Below are 18,310 nucleotides of genomic sequence, written 5' to 3'. Positions count from 1 at the left end.
GCTTCCCTCCCTGCTGATAGCTCTCTTACCGCCCCCCGGAGCGGGTAAATGCCACCGGCCACCCAAACAGGTCCGGGTTCTGGAACAGAGAGACCGGAAGCTGGGCAGCGCAGTGACATATATCCGGGAGGCGGGGCAAGAGCAGGTCATACCACAGGAGCGGGGGTAGCTGGTGAGTCTTTCCAGGGGGAGAAACCACCTAAAAATTAGTATAGGGGGCCTGCAGTCAGGTGGCAGCATCTTAAATTTTGGCTGCAGAGCCTGTCATTCTAAGGGTACGTGCCCATGATCAGTATTTGCAGTGTTTTGGATGCAGTATGCTTCAGCTGCGTCCAAAATGCTGCAATGTCCAGTACAAGCACAGTGGATGGATTTCTAGAAATCCCGTGCCCACTGGGCTTCTTTTTTCCACAGCAAACACTGACCTGCGGAGCAGCTTTCCAGAACACAGCATGTCAATTGTTTGCTACGGAATCACATGTGTCTTCCGTAGGGAGAACACAAGCAAGAGACCGCAGCACACTGAACCCTGATCATGGACACAGTCAGCTGCGGTCTCCTGCATTCACCTGCGTTGGAGACGTGCGGCCACGTCAATCAGTCAATCAGGACTCGCTGTGTTCTGAACGCAGCGAGTCCTGATCGTGGGTACATACCCTTAAGGCCCCGTCACATGCTATGATATATCGTGCGATCGCATGAGTGATCGTACCCGCCCCCGTCGTTTGTGCGTCACGGGCAATTCGATGCCCGTGGCGCACAATGTTGTTAACCCTCGTCACACCTACTTACCTCCCTCACGACGTCGCTGTGGGCGGCGAACATCCTCTTCCTGAAGGGGGGTGACGTTCGGCGTCACAGTGACGTCACACAGCGGCCGCCCATTAGAAGCGGAGGGGAGGAGATGAGTGGGACGTAACATCCCGCCCACCTCCTTCCTTCCTCATTGCCGGCGGGACGCAGGTAAGCGGTTGTTTTTCGGTCCCGAGGTGTCACACAGCGATGTGTGCTGCCTCGGGAACAACGAACAACCTGCGCACAGAAGGAGGAACGACATTATGAAAATGAACGACGTGTCAATGAGCAACAATAAGGTGAGTATTTTTGCTCGTTAACAGTCGTTCGGAGCTGTCACACGCTACAACATCTCTAACGATGCTGAATGTGCGTCACGAAAACCGTGACCCCGACGACATATCATTAGATATATCATAGCGTGTGATGGGGCCTTTATTCTAAGTACTTTGTGGTTAGGAAGCTATGGGAATGTTTAGGAGCTGTGGAGTACTTAGTAAGACTTAATGGGTCTGGCAGATTTGGGATCCCCTATATCAGAAGCAAGTTATGTAAAATGTAAAGGTCATTTACTCTTTTTCATTCCTTCCTTGGAATCTCAATGTGCCACGCTGTGCCTCCTTCACACATCCATTGGCGGAAATGGATGAAAATTTGCGGTGCGTGGTGCACTGCTGATCAAAATGATAGGCAGTGACAATGATACAGAGGAAAATAATTTATTGGTATTAAGTAAAAAGTAAAATGACAGTGGGAATATAGGACGCTACGCCTTCCGGGACAAACTGACCCCTTCCTCAGGTCCTTTATTCCTACTGTCATTTTACTTTTTACTTAATACCAATAAATTATTTTCCTCTGCCTCATTGTCACTGCCTATCATTTTGATCAGCAGCGCACCACACACTGCAATTTCTGCCAATTACCTGCACCCACTACATTGTGGGTGAGCGGTGGTGCTGCAGCAATCAGATTGGCATACATGTGGCCACTTTGAACCCCTGATACTTAGTGGGGTTCAAACATCCAGCCTCTTGCAGCACATATTAACCCGGAGGGTAATTGAAGAAAAGTCATCCAGCCATGACCACTGGACGATCTATCAACAGCTCTTCGTACCCCTCGGGCAACGGCAGCAACCTCCTTCCACGGAGAGGATCCATTATCCGCTGATACAAGCTTCAAACAGTGTTGTGCCTGCTGCACAACACATCCAGGTGAGTGCATTGAACCCCGGCTGATCAGACATTGATGACCTATCTTAAGGATAGGCTATGAATGTTAAAGCAGTGGACAATCTCGTTAATAAGACCAGTGTACCTTAATGGATGAATAAGAGCTAACGACACTGCGTTATGTCGAAACACGTTGGATGACCTGTGCCTTGTGGATGCTGTCTATCCATTTTTAAAGCGATGAAAATAAAGGGAAGGTTTTAATTCATCTGCCTGTGATCCGCTGGATTTTGCTACTTTGTATCTGCTAGTTACAGTCAGGGCCAGCATTGGGGGGAGTTAAACTGTGCAATTTCTCAGGTATACCACTCTCTTAGGGACCCCAGCAGTTGTATTCTGAGGTTCAGATTGTTTAAGGACCTTTGATTACTTCAAAGTCATGTGACATGATGTAACCAAAGGTCTCTTAATTGCAGGCGTCTAAAGGAACTGAACAGAAGACAAGCTGGCATACAGGTCTAGCATTAAGGGAAAGGGAGAGCAAACTGGGCAATTTCACAGTGCCTCCAATCTCCTAGGGATCCAGTGTTTATATACTGATGATAGGGCTGCTTAACCTCTTCATGACACATGACATACTGGGTACATCATGGATCTTGTGAGGTTAATCCCCGGGGCCTGCCATGGGCAGTCTGTGGCGATCCGCCCACATATCAGCTGATTTCAACAGCTGGCATGTGTGCCTGCCAGACGCAAGTGGAATCGCGTTCTACTTGTGCCTATTAACCCCTTACACCTTGCTGCCAAAATCTGACAGCGAGAAGTATCAGCGCGCCGCCATAAGAGTAACTTACGCACCCCCCATCGGAAGTCTTGTGACGTGATCACGTGACTTCCGGTGGTTGAGATGGTAGCACAGAGTCATGTGATGACTCCTGTAGCTATCATGAGTCACTTTCTCTCACTGCCAGCAGAGGGAAGTGTGTGAGAGTAAAGCAGCTTTTCTCCAGATCTCAGCTGTGTAGCTGTGATCTGGAGAAATGGAAGTGATCAGACAACTGATCATTACACTCCCATAGGGGACCCAGAGAAATAAAAAAAAAGTTAAAAAAAGGTTTTAAAAAATGAAAACAATAAAAAAAAACTAAAAGTTCAAATAACCCCCCATTTGCCCCATGGGAAATTGAAGGGTTAAAAAAATAAAAAATCTACACATAGTTGGTATCACAGCGTTCAGAAATGCCCGATCTATCAAAATATATAATCAATTAATCTGGTCAGTAAACTGCGTAGCGGCAAACAATTTCCAAATGCCAAAATTACGTTTTTTGGTTCCCGCAAATTTTGCGCAAAATGCAATAACAAGCGATCAAAACATAGCATCTGCGCAAAAATAGTACCATTTAAAACGCGAGCTCGAGATGCAAAAAACAAGAATGCTATGGGTTTGAAAAATCGCTCAAAAAAAGGCGTTGCTTTTTTTGTACAAAGTTTTAATTTTTTTAACCCCTTAGATAAAAGTAAACCTATACATGTTTGGTGTCTACAAACTCGTACTGACTTTAGACATCACACTAACACATCATTTTTATCATATAGTGAACATGGTGAAAAAAATATCCTAGAAACTATTTTTTTGCATTTTTTCCGCACTTTAATTTTTTGCTGTTTTCCTGTACACTATATGGTAAAAGTTATGGTTTCAATTAAAACTACAGCTCGTCCCGCAAAAAAAGCAAGCCCTTATATGGCAAGATTGATGGAAAAATACAAAAGTTACGGCTCTTGAAAGAAGGGGAGCAAAAATAAAATGGAAAAAAGGAAAATCGCCCGGGGGTGAAGGGGTTAAGTACCTGTAACGCCTGCCTGGAACCACAGACTCAGACTGTCTGTAACGGACAGGCTAGAGAAAAGCTGGGCACAAAGCAGGACCCTGACAATCCTGAAAACCTTTAACCCCTATACATGGATTTGGCATTACACAGGGCCCCGGAGATCACTACCTGGGGGAGGCTGCAGTTCGATAGGAGTAGTAGTCAGGCAGTGTCAAACCAGGAAATGCAGAACAGGGACAAAATAAGGCAGACAAGGACGTAATCAGGAAATAAGGGTCAAATGAGAAATAATGTCAAATCCAAATCGGGTCGCGAGGTACAAAAACGGCAGGCAGGAGGGTAGTCAGAGAAAAGGAAGAGGTCAGAACACAGGAATCACTATACAAAACACAATGGGAGTCAGTAAGCAGGAATTCAGAACTATCTCTGGCAGTGACCAGTAGATGGGAGGGGTAATTAGAAGTGTTTAGTGTCATCCCTTTGGCTGTATCTGACTGGTGGTAACTAGAGATGAGCGAACCGGTCCCGGTTCGGCTCGAGGTTGGTTCGTCGAACGGAGGTCCCGTTCGAGTTCGGCTCGTCGAACGTTCGACGAACCGAACTCGAACTGCATAGGAAACAATGGCAGGCAATCACAAACACATAAAAACACCTAGAAAACACCCTCAAAGGTGTCCAAAAGGTGACAAACAACTCAAACACATGTGAAAGTGACAAGGACATATACTCATGCGAAAACAAAACAGCTGTACAAGGAAAAAGAGGAGGACACACAGATATATGAGTATATGCAAGGAAACATCGACTCCATTATTGTGCAACTTGAGCCCTGCTCATTTTAGGCTTCCAATCTTGATAAATTGCCTGAGCTCGCCACGTACGCCTTGGGGATCTTGTCGTGTCATGCAGCCAGCGTTCTCTCGGAACCTGTCTTCAGTGCTGCTGGGGGTCTGCTGGCAGATAAGCACACGTGTCTGTCCACTGACAATGTGGACATGGCTCTCAGAGGACTTTTCTTCCCCTGGGTCAGCCAGGGGAGGGGAAAGGCACGCGTATTTTTGAGAGTGCTTCATGCAAAGCATCTTTTTCATCTTGAAAATTGGGTCAACTGATGCCAGTCAAGTGGGGTGTGTGTGGCCCAGTTAGTGGAAACGAGGGAGACTGTGGTTGGAGTCCCCTCGCTGTGTTTCTAAAAGAACCAAGATGAACAAGTCATGGCTCTCAGAGGACTTTTCTTCCCCTGGGTCAGCCAGGGGACGGGAAAGGCACGCGTATTTTTGAGAGTGCTTCATGCAAAGCATCTTTTTCTTTTTCAAAAGGGGGCTCAACCGATGCCAGTCAAGTGGGGTGTGTGTGGCCCAGTTAGTGGAAACGAGGGAGACTGTGGTTGGAGTCCCCTCGCTGTGTTTCTAAAAGAACCAAGATGAACAAGTCATGGCTCTCAGAGGACTTTTCTTCCCCTGGGTCAGCCAGGGGACGGGAAAGGCACGCGTATTTTTGAGAGTGCTTCATGCAAAGCATCTTTTTCTTTTTCAAAAGGGGGCTCAACCGATGCCAGTCAAGTGGGGTGTGTGTGGCCCAGTTAGTGGAAACGAGGGAGACTGTGGTTGGAGTCCCCTCGCTGTGTTTCTAAAAGAACCAAGATGAACAAGTCATGGCTCTCAGAGGACTTTTCTTCCCCTGGGTCAGCCAGGGGACGGGAAAGGCACGCGTATTTTTGAGAGTGCTTCATGCAAAGCATCTTTTTCTTTATCAAAAGGGGGCTCAACCGATGCCAGTCAAGTGGGGTGTGTGTGGCCCAGTTAGTGGAAACGAGGGAGACTGTGGTTGGAGTCCCCTCGCTGTGTTTCTAAAAGAACCAAGATGAACAAGTCATGGCTCTCAGAGGACTTTTCTTCCCCTGGGTCAGCCAGGGGACGGGAAAGGCACGCGTATTTTTGAGAGTGCTTCATGCAAAGCATCTTTTTCTTTTTCAAAAGGGGGCTCAACCGATGCCAGTCAAGTGGGGTGTGTGTGGCCCAGTTAGTGGAAACGAGGGAGACTGTGGTTGGAGTCCCCTCGCTGTGTTTCTAAAAGAACCAAGATGAACAAGTCATGGCTCTCAGAGGACTTTTCTTCCCCTGGGTCAGCCAGGGGACGGGAAAGGCATGCGTATTTTTGAGAGTGCTTCATGCAAAGCATCTTTTTCTTTTTCAAAAGGGGGCTCAACCGATGCCAGTCAAGTGGGGTGTGTGTGGCCCAGTTAGTGGAAACGAGGGAGACTGTGGTTGGAGTCCCCTCGCTGTGTTTCTAAAAGAACCAAGATGAACAAGTCATGGCTCTCAGAGGACTTTTCTTCCCCTGGGTCAGCCAGGGGACGGGAAAGGCACGCGTATTTTTGAGAGTGCTTCATGCAAAGCATCTTTTTCTTTTTCAAAAGGGGGCTCAACCGATGCCAGTCAAGTGGGGTGTGTGTGGCCCAGTTAGTGGAAACGAGGGAGACTGTGGTTGGAGTCCCCTCGCTGTGTTTCTAAAAGAACCAAGATGAACAAGTCATGGCTCTCAGAGGACTTTTCTTCCCCTGGGTCAGCCAGGGGACGGGAAAGGCACGCGTATTTTTGAGAGTGCTTCATGCAAAGCATCTTTTTCTTTTTCAAAAAGGGGCTCAACCGATGCCAGTCAAGTGGGGTGTGTGTGGCCCAGTTAGTGGAAACGAGGGAGACTGTGGTTGGAGTCCCCTCGCTGTGTTTCTAAAAGAACCAAGATGAACAAGTCATGGCTCTCAGAGGACTTTTCTTCCCCTGGGTCAGCCAGGGGACGGGAAAGGCACGCGTATTTTTGAGAGTGCTTCATGCAAAGCATCTTTTTCTTTTTCAAAAGGGGGCTCAACCGATGCCAGTCAAGTGGGGTGTGTGTGGCCCAGTTAGTGGAAACGAGGGAGACTGTGGTTGGAGTCCCCGCGCTGTGTTTTACATGCTTTTAGAAGGGCATGACATGGCTTAGAGGTTGACTTTCAGCATCTGGAAACTGTTGGCTACCAAAATGCTGCCTTTCCAACCTTTTTAACCGAGGATTTTCGAGACCTTATGCCCATCGCAGTGCCCCAAGAGCCGATGCCCAGGCGCCACTCCTTCTCCAACAAAGGCGTGCACGCGCTACACCAGCATGTCGCACTAAACATCACTGATTCCTTGAGAAACTCTGTGTGACAGGGTGCTTTTCACCACAGATAATTGGCCCAGTAAGCATGGACAGGGGCGTTACATGTCGCTGACTGGGCAATGGGTTACTGTGGGGAGAGATGGAGAAGGGTCTGCTGTACAAGTCTTGCCGTCCCCACGAGTTGTTTCAATCCTTCTTCTGTATGTAGAAGTTAATACACTGCTTCTGCCTCTTCAACCTCGTGTGGGTCCTCCACCTTGGCGCAAACCCTGTGTGGTCAGGCCACCCTTCCTTGTAACTGCGCACAAAGACTACCACACACCTCCTTACTATGCTGGCAGCAGAGCTCAATGCCATCAGGCGGTCAAAGTTTTACTTTGAAATGTATGGGAAATGTGAGTCACACCGCTGAGAAGTTGTGGACGGTTAGCTCTGGAGACCGAGTTTCATCAATGGTTGTCTCCACTCAACCAGCAGCCAGGGAAGGCCAGGTTCGACAATGATGCAAACATGGGTGCGGCCCTTCGCTGTGACAATGTGACACACGCGCCTTGTGTGGTTCACGTGTTGAACCTGGTTGTCCAGCAATTTTTAAAGCACTATCCTGGCCCACATGGCCTTCTGCAGAGAGCACGGTGTAACGCCTTCCTTGATCCACACACTCAGATGGGCTGTAAATGATAGGCTAGAGGGAAGCCACTCACCAAGCAGGACCCCTAGAACCCTGAAACCCTTTAACCCCTATACAGGGATTAGGAATTGCACAGGGCCCAAGGTGATTAATACCTGTGGAAGGCTGCAGTTCCAGAGAATAGTAGTCAGGCAGGGTCAAAACATTAATTGAGGAACAGGAACAGAATGGGACGGCCAGGACTTAATCAGAAAACAAGCAGAGGTGAAATGCGGATCGGCCAACAAGGTACATAAACAGCAAGCAGGAAAAGTAGTCAGGTAACAAGCACACAAAATCATAAAACTGAACTGGGGGTAAAAGCAGAGCTATGTCTGGCAGTAGTCTGCAGACAGGATGGGCATAAAAAAGGGTGTGGTGTCTTCCCATTGGTTGTAGCTGAATGATGGTATTTCATCTGTGAGATACCCACCAGCTACATTCAGCCAGAGATTCTGCATCTGTCAAGGTAATGCAACCCAGTGGGTGAGCATAACCTGCGTCCACCTGCGCCGCTGGCATCGACTCCTCTCCCATCATCAGCACTATTCATGAAAGGAACACGTTGTCACCTGGCGACCGGAGTACAAATTGACGGAGCGGACTCCGTTGGTGACTTAACAGCCGTGTGCGGCAATGATGCAAACCTGGCTGCGGGCCATCGTCAGGGCAATGTGACACACGTGCCTTGTATGGCTCACGTGTTGAACCTAATTCTCCAGCAATTTTTAAAACACCATCACGGCCTACATGGCCTTGTGCAGCGTGCACGCTCGCTATGTGCTCACTTCCATCGTGCGCACACAGCAGCTCAACAACTTTCGTCGCTACAGAAGTCTTTAGGTCTGGTGGTTAAACGCCTGAAATGCGATGTGCCCACACGCAGGAATTTGAATCTGCACATGTTGCAGCGTTTGTGGCAGCACCGCCGAACCCTGCTGCAATACGTTATGACATATAGCCTGGGATAACTTAATCCAGAGGTGGTGCAGATCACGCTGCTGGAGTGGTGTCAGATCAAGGACCTATGCACCCTGCTACACAGTTTAGAAATGTCGACGAAGATGTTTAGCACTGGCAATGTCATTCTCAGCGTGACAATTCTGGTCATCTACATGATGGAGCACACTGTAATTATTATTCGGAGTCAGGTGTTGGGACAAGAGGAAGGGGAGGAAGTACAGGAGGAGTCATATGTGGAAGGGATAACAAGATCTACGAGGTCCAGATGGTCAGCGGCACCTATGCGGCAGTCATGGTGAGGGAGAGGGATTAACAAGGGCGCATAGTATCAGCAAAAAGTGTTGAGGAAGGTGCAGGAGCCCATGAAGAAATAGAGGACGAACTGGCGATGGGCATGGAAGACTCAGCAGATGAGTGAGAGCTTGCTCACATTTCGGTTGTGCGAGGTTGTGGGGAGAGGGCAGAGGAAGGAGGCACGATTCTCACCTCTCTGCCACCAACACACCAAGGACTTGGTCCTCCTGGATGCACAAGACACATGAGCGCCTTCTTGCTGCACTACCTACAACATGACCCTCGGATTGTACAAATTCAAAGTAATCCAGAATACTGGGTTGCCACACTGTTACATCCCCGGTAAAAGACAAAATTTGGCAAAATAATTCCTGCCATAGAAATGGACGCACGTATACAGGAGTATCTGCAGAATGTGGTACGCAATCTTAGATCTACTTTTCCACTAAACACCAGTGCTGCACAGAGTGAATCTCAACGCTTTGTCATGGATAGGAGGAAATGGTCTTTTACTTGTCCACATCTGAGGGACCGAGGGCTGGCTGCTGTGCTGAGATGGCGTTGAGTACGGTGTCCCTGCAGAGTTGCACTTTTGGTCATATACCAAAATGAGTTGAAAAAGGACAGATGCTGGTGGAAAGGGGAACAGGTGTGTTGGAAAGGGGAAAAAAGTTTTGGTCCGTGGATTTGGTGGTTAAGCAACAGTAACATTTGCTGAAGAAACACCATCTGTTACAGTGTGACTGGCAGATTTGGATAAAGTGGTATATACTATGTTACCGCTATATAACGAAAATTAATAAGAAAAGAAAGAGAAAGGTATATATCCCCATCAGCAGTCAGTGTCCACCGTGCTCCCAGTTGGAAAAGGAGAGGTTGGCAACTGGAAGGTTTGGTGGAGGATACAGAGCTGTGTGGCTATGAAACTAATAGTAGCCTGAACCGAGTTAGACGCCATTCGGATCTGGAGACTGTGAGCCCTGTTAGCGTCACAGGGTCCACATGCCCACCCAGCCCAGGAACTCCCTGTTAACAACACAGGGGCCATTGAGTACGCTGACCGTGTGCGTAGGGGCACACCTGTGGACAGCAGGCGCATCAGCAGCAGCAGGCCTGTTAATGCCACTGGGCTGCACAAGCAGGACTGGTAGGACAGGAGCTGGTCTTAACCGTTCTGCGTTACCAACTGTGGTGGTGGCCTGCATCAACACCCTATCCTTCCCTACCTCTGGCCTAAAGCCGCAATGGGTTCAACACATGGAGGTGTGCTCTTTCGGAGCATAATAGAAGACTGCACACCTCCTTGTTGGCTCCAGCCCCTTTTATAACCTGGGTCCGCCCCAAACCAGGGTGAACCACAATGCACCTCCTGGAGACAAAAGTAGAGTGACACGTCATGAGTGGCATAACTAGCGTCCTATTTGGAACCGCAACTTCAATGATGACCTCATGGCTGCCATGACCCAAACACCTCACCAATCATCGTCTGACTATCAATAATGCGGTGACAAGTCATAGGGGTGGGCCTCTGCAAGCTATTTGGGAGGACACCTGATGCCCTGTGGTCTATATGGGACCCCCACATCAGGGGCAGGGCCAAAGAGTTCATTACCGGACCTAGTCTCTGATGCAGTAAGTGCCTGAGCATGCTCAGTAGCATGAAATACAGTCTCTGAAAAAAGACTATCAGCTTTAGCATGGTGTCTAGGCACAAAACAGGACTTAGACCCGGCACGGAATGCAAGCACCTGTGCAAAGAGGCTTTTCACACTTAGTGTGGGAGCATGCGCTGTATCCCGAAATGAAGACTTAGCGTCAGGAATAGCACAGTCAGGCTGAGCATACTCACTAGGCGAAACACTGTAATAAGGCTGCAGCTGGGGTAAATCGGTACACGCATGCGCACTAGCTGCCTCTCCACACTTAGACGTGGAGGGGAAATTGCTCTTGGAGATGCTGTCTATGAACAGAAGGAAAAGCTAAAGGAAGCCTGACTTTCTATCCCTCCGAATTATCAAATGCAGCAATGAATTCCATGAGTTTTCTATAACATTAGCGTAGCAAAATGTGCATGAGGGTGTCATGTAGAGGTGCTATAAATAGCTTGGCACCAGTGGGGCACTAATGGAATACAACAGCCAGTTCTATGATGCCACTAAATGTCAGTATTTTTTGCTATCATTATAGCTTATTAAAAACAGAGCAGGAGGGTGTCCTGCACAGGTGCTGCACATAGATTTGCACCAGTGGGGCACTAATGGAGTACAACAGCCACTTCTTGTATGCCACTAGGTACACTGACTGTTTGCTAGTATAATGGCTTAGTTAAAAAGAGTTTGAGTGTGCAATGCAGGCAGAGGTGCTGCAAATATCTTTACAATAGTGTGAATAGACAAAAGTACAATAGCCACGTTTAGGATGCCACTAGGTACACTGACTGTTTGCTAGTATAATGGCTTAGTTAAAAAGAGTTTGAGTGTGCAATGCAGGCAGAGGTGCTACAAATATCTTTGCACTAGTGTGACTAGACAAAAGTACAATAGCCACGTTTAGGATGCCACTAGGTACACTGACTGTTTGCTAGCATAATGGCTTAGTTAAAAAGAGTTGGATTGTGCAGAGGACAGGAGGGTACAGTGCCAGGATTGTGGGGCTCTGGGTAGAGGAAAGGAAGCCTGCCTTTCTATTCCCTCCTAATGGTGAAATGCAGCGACGAAATCCCTGACCTTGGCTACACAGACGCTGTCTCTGTTTTCAGGACCTGTCACCTATGGCTCTGACCCTACCGGTTTGAGCCCTTAAAAGGACTGATAGAAAGTGCTCTCCCTAAGCTGTTTAACGCTGTGTATGGAGCGCATACAGCTGTATCGGCGATAGGACAAAGGACGGAGCTGCGACAGTGATGTCTGACACCAAAGACGCAGAAGAGATAATGGCGTCCTGGAGGAAAATGTCCGGTTTTATAATGCAGGGACATGTGACATGGACATCCTATCACACATGCCGTTGCTTCTCTGGCTAAAAGTCCACTTAGCTGTGTGTGTGTCTGGGATTGGCTGACATGCTGGCCCGCCCCACAAGACGCGCGTGCTTAGGGAAGGAAGACAAGGAAAAAAAAAAAAAATGGCGATCGCCATTATAGAAACAGCAGTGATCTGAAGGCGCTGTTCCCGCACACTATACACTGAAATGTCATAATAGTGTGATTCACAGAGTGACTTACACTATTACAGCGGAAACCAAGCTAGGAATTAGCTGTTTTTTTGCTGCTAGAACCGTTCTCGAACGTTTCTAGAACTATCGAGCTTTTGCAAAAAGCTCGAGTTCTAGTTCGATCTAGAACAGGCCCCAAAATCACTCGAGCCTAGAACTGGAGAACCTCGAACCGCGAACCGCACTCAACTCTAGTGGTAACTTCAGCTGGAAAACAAAGGCCACCTACAGTCAGCCAGTGGCACTGCAGATCTCAGGGAAACCCAGCTTAGTGGATGAGCGGAGAACTACACCCACAGAGCCACTGGTACCGACTCCTCTCCCATCACCAGCACTATCCACAGTGGGAACACTGTGCCGCCTGGTGTTTGAAACAAATGTAGCAGGAGCGGACTCTGGTGGGGACGTCACAGTTCCTTGTGACACCATGTCATGTGACGAAAGGCCTCTTAATTGCAGGGGTCTAAAGCTGAAGAGCAGACAGGCTGGTGTGTGTGTGTGTGTGTGTGTGTGTGTGTGTGTGTGTGTGTGTGTGTGTATGTGTGTGTGTATAGAAGATATATAGACATGTTACCGACAGGGTTTGGAGAGTTATGTTGATGTTCCAGAATACAATATGACTACATTTTAATAAATGTTGTTCTTTGTTCAAGAATAAATGTAGATTGTTGTTCTTGGGAAAAAAAATAAGACATCCCGTAAAAATAAGCCTTAGCCCATTTTTCAGAGCAAAAAATAATATAAGGCGCTGTCTGATTTTTGGGGAAACTTGGTAGTTCAAAACTGCTGAAATTTTTTAATCCTTCAGGTGCCACACAAGGATTCATGCAAAGTGGAATGAAAAGAAAATGAACCTCTTCCTCTAAAATATTACTTAAGCCACTTTTTTAACTTTTACAAGGTATAGCATGATAAAATTGATCTGACAATTTGTTAAGCAGTTTCTTCTGAGCGCGCTAATTCCCCACATGTGGTCAGAACCTCTGTTTGGACCTGAGGAGGGTTTGGAAGGGAATAAGCAACATTTGAATTTTGGAACACAAACTTGGCTGAAATAGATTGCAGGCACCATGTCACATATGCACCGCCAAGGTACCTACAAGACAAAACAATCACTGATCTCGGGGGGGACCAACCAGCCAGAGAAAACACTGCCGGCAGCCAACAAGGGCGCTCAACACAGTGAAATCCTATGTGCATTGCCCCCTGGGAAATATGCAAATCAAAAAAAAATTGGTGGAGCCTCTGTTAGGAGTCTCGACACAGAAACTAGCCAGGTATCCCTCCGGGAAGCACCAAGCCAAGGAGTGGCTCTTTTTAGGAGACCACCATAAGCACCATATTAAGTGGCCCTTTTAGTCAATATCCAACTCTTTGACAAGTTTAAAGATATGAAAAGAAAAATACCAAGGCCAGGTATTCATCCACAAACAGCTGTTTCGGGGTATTGCCCCTCATCAGTGTGGAGTAGGAATCTGGCCAGGTGGGAGCAATGCCTAGTAGACCAACAAGACAAAACAATCACTGATTTCGGGGAGATCAGCCAGAGAAAAAACTGCCGGCAGCCAACAAGGGCGCTCAACACAGTGAAATCCTAGGTGCATTGCCCCCTGGGAAATATGCAAATAAAAAAAGGTCCGTGGAGCCTCTGTTAGGAGTCTCGACACAAAAACTAGCCAGGTATCCCTCCGGGAAGGACCTAGCCAAGGAGTGGCTCTTTTTAGGAGACCACCATAACCACCATATTGGTATTTCCCTTGTCAGATCTTTAAACTCGTCAAGAGCTGGATATTGACTAAAAGGGCCACTTAATATTGTGGTCTCCTAAAAAGAGCTACTCCTAAAAAGAGGGATATCTGGCTAGTTTCTGTGTTGAGACTAGTGTTGAGCGACCCCCCTAGTGTTTGAGTTGAGTTCAGTTCGTCGAACGGCGGGTTAGTTCGACGAACGTTCAACGAACACCTTCAAACCCCATTGAAAACATTGGCAGGTAAACACAAACACATACAAACACATTATACATATAAACATTCAGTTAATAAACATTGCCATTATACTTACAGGTCCCCTTGATGCATCCTGCACTCTGTCTCCCGCAGCTTTTCCTTCCGATCATCGCTGTGCCCTCCTGGTAACCAGCACTAATGATATGACCTTCCATGACGTCTTCATAGCATGTGACCAGTCACGTGTCTATTATCTCATTGGCTACAGACTAGTCACATGGCTCGTTTGAGCATCTTCGTGTACCAGCGAAATGCTTGGATACATGCTTGGCTCCTCATTCCATGTTGTTGTTTTTTTTTAATTATTTCATGAAATTCATGAAATAATTAAAAAAAGGGCTTCGCTATATTCTTAGTTCCCAGCCGGGTACAAATAGGCAGCTGGGGATTGGGGGCAGCCGTACCTGCCTGCTGTACCTGGCTAGCATACAAAAATATGGCGAAGCCCACGTCACTTTTTTGATGGGCAATAAACGCCTGCATACAGTCCTGGATGGATATTATTTCCCAGATGAAATGGCAGGATAATTTTAGTTGGTTAACTTGTGATGTGCAATCATTGTATACATCCATTCCACATTCTCTTGCCATTTTAGCGTTGAAAGATTTGCTCAAAAAATATTCTGACTACTCACTTGAATTACAGGACTATTTGATTGACGTAACTGAGTTTTTACTCAAAAACAACTATTTTACCTTTTTAAATAAAGGATATATTCAGTTACAGGGATGTTCAATGGGCGCACGGTTTTCCCCCTCTCTAGCAGGCATATTTATGTTTTGGTGGGAAGAACAATATATTTTTAATCAGTGCAATCCTTTTTTCTCGGATATAGCATTATATCTGAGATTTATAGATGATGTACTTATTGTATGGCAAAATCCAAACAAAAAAATTGAGGATTTCATATCATACATTAATAATAATGCCCATAATCTGTTTTTCACTTTTTTTCATGATGTATCAAAAATTAATTTTTTGGATATACAATTCCATGGGAAGGGTGACAATGGAGAAATTAATTGTAGTCTTTACAGAAAACCCATATCAGGCAACTCACTATTACATGTGGGAAGTTGCCATCCAAAGCATGTTATAAATAACATCCCTACAGGTGAATATATCCGTGCTAGGAGATGTTGCAACACCCAAAATGGTTTTGAGGTAGAATGCAGCACTATTGAAAAAAGGTTTTTGGCAAGAGGGTATAAAATGACAAATCTCCAGAAAGCCAAAACCAAGGCAATCAAAGTGAGTAGGTCACAATATTTGGACATGAATAAAACCAGAGATAATCCCCAGAAAGAATTGTCAGTTGTTTTTTCAACAACATACAGTAAAAATTATTATGATGTAATCAAAATTATTAAAAAATATTTACCCATTTTATCTACAGATGACACATTACACAAAATCTTAAAAAATGGAGTTAAATTGTGATCATATGAATAGGTGCGGTTCCACTAAAAAAGAAAAAAACACTGGCAATTGGTTACCCAGCACAGGCTCTTTCAAATGTGGCCACAGATCGTGTGGACTATGCGGTTATATGTCAAATGTGAAGGAATTTTCTTCATTTACAGATAAAAAAACGTATAAAATAATGTCACTCATAAACTGCAGTTCAGACCATGTGGTTTATTTAATATCGTGTACTATTTGCCAGTTACAATATATAGGCAGCACTTGTCGTTCTCTCAGAAAGAGGATATCTGAACACATTTATGATGTTAATAATGCCACCACCAGAAAATTATCAGGAGCGTCTCAACATTTTCGCGACGCACATGCAGGTAATTTAACAGGCATGAAAGTCAATGCCATTGAAAAAATTCAACTACCTAGAAGGGGTGGAAATTTGAAAGATATCCTCTTTCAGAGAGAAATAAAATGGATGTTTTTAATGGGCACAAGATTTCCGAAAGGTTTAAATAAAAGAAATGAATTGATGTTTGCATATTAATCTGGCTAAAAAAATACTTTGTATATATATAAGTGTTATAAGCATTATATGGAGTGATATAACTCAAGGGGTTAATGTTTTTGTAATTGTCTTGCTCTCTCCTTGCATTTGATCACATGTTTGGGTTCAGCCCTTTTTAAACAGTTCTGTGACTAGATGGTTTAGAGACTGAATAAGAACTGGATGTTCGAAACGCGTCCTCTCTGAAATGGGCTTGACCACCATAGCATGGACTTTTTAATGATAAGAAAATAAAGGAAGTTTTATTTTAAAGAACAAAATGCCTGGAGTTTTGTGCTGGTGAAATCCCTTAACCAATTTCAGTCCTGGATGGAGTATGCTGAACCTTATAGTTCTGCAGCTGCTGTCTGCTCTCCTGCATACACTGGTGAATGGAGCATGCTGAGCCTTGCAGTTCTGCAGCTGCTGTCTGCCCTCCAACATACAGTCCTGGATGCAGCATGCTGAGCCTTTTAGTTCTGCAGCTGCTGTCTGCTCTCCTGCATACACTAGTGAATGAAGTATGCTAAGCCTTGCAGCTCTGCTCCCCCTGCCTCTCCTTCCAGAATACAGTCATGGATGGAGGATGCTGAGCCTTGTAGTTCTGCAGCTGCTGTCTGCTCTCCTCCATACAGACAGAAAGCAGACAGCAGCTGCAGAACTACAAGGCTCAGCATACTTCATCCAGGACTGTATGCAGGAGTTTTGTGCCCCCCAAAAAAATACGTGGCCTTCGCCATGTTTTTGTATGCTAGCCAGGTACAGAAGGCAGCTACGGGCTGCCCCCAACCCCCAGCTGCCTATTTGTCCCTGGCTGGGAACCAAAAATATAGGGAAGGCCTTTTTTTTTTATTATTTCATGAATTTTGGTGACGGGTAGCTCGCTGGGTAATAATGGGGTTAGGGCTAGCTGTATATTATCAACCGGCCCTAAGCCCGAATTTCATGTTGTCACACCAATATTAGACATGGCCACCATGAATTTCTAGTACAGATAAAAAAAACACAACACACAGAAAAATATTTTTATTAGAAATAAAACACAGCACAATTAGTGACTCCATCATAATTGAAATAAAGAACCCCCTCCGCAGTAATCCTGGGTCAAGGGCCTCATGCCGTCCAACCGGATCCAATATCATCTGATCGGTTTGCTGGAAGGCAAAGCGATCAGATGATGTGTCAGGTTCAAAGGCCTGAATCACATGACACAGCCTCTGATTGTATGAATGGCTTTTATACAATCAGCTGATGCATCAGTGCAAAAAAAAAAGAAAAAACTACACACGTCTGTGCAGCTGATTGTTTAGCTGGCCGGGCGGTAAAAAGCCGGCTGGGCGGTAAAAAGTCCTCCTCATCGCTCGACTTATAGTGTCAGCTGATCCTGTCAGGTGACCGCATCAGCTGATCATCGCCAGGTCTGAGAGAGGGAACAGAGAGAGAAAAGAGAGAGAAAAGAGAGAGAGAAAAAAGAGAGAAAAGAGAGAGAAAAGAGAAGAGAGAGAGGAGAGAGAAGAGAGAGAAAGAAGAGACAGAGAGAAGAGAGAGAGAAGACAGAGAGAGGAGGAGAGAGAAGAAAGAGAGAGGAGAGAGAAGAGAGAGAGAGGAGGAGAGAAAAGGAGAGACGAGAGAGAAAAGAGAGAGAGAGGAGAGAGAGGAGAGAGCAATGCAGCCTCATTCCGTGAACTGCTCCAATTTTAGAGGTGTGTCCCGCGGCTCACAGCTGATGTTCGGCTCCTCCCCTCAGTGCATAATTAAATTAAATTATAATTATAAATAAATAATAATTATAATTTAAAATTAAAAATAAATAAATTAAATTCTTTACCGGGACTCGAACTCGTGAACTAATTCACCTTAGGCAGTAGCTCTACCAATTGAACCACTGACTCTAATGAAAAGCATAGGAAGATTTGGTAATCTTGACCTCTGTATTGCAGTAGAGAATCCAGAATTGGATTATTCAGCTACAAAGAAGAGAGAGGGAAAAAGAGAGTAAAAGAGAGATTGAGAAAAAGAGAGAGAAAAAGAGAGAGAAAAGGAGAGTAAAAGACAGAGAGAAAAAGAGAGAAAGAGATAAATAGAGAGAGAAAAAGATAGAAAGAGAGAGAGAAAAAAGAGAGAGAATAAGAGAGAAAAAGAGAGAGAGAGAAAAAGAGAAAAAGAGATAGAGAGAGAAAAGAGAGAAATAGAGAGAAATAGAGAGAGAGAGAAAAAGAGAGAGAGACAGAGAGTGAGAGAGTGAGAGAGGGAG

Source organism: Anomaloglossus baeobatrachus, chromosome 10, assembly GCF_048569485.1.
Source record: "Anomaloglossus baeobatrachus isolate aAnoBae1 chromosome 10, aAnoBae1.hap1, whole genome shotgun sequence".
NCBI lineage: Eukaryota > Metazoa > Chordata > Amphibia > Anura > Aromobatidae > Anomaloglossus > Anomaloglossus baeobatrachus.
This window is presented reverse-complemented; position numbering follows the sequence as displayed.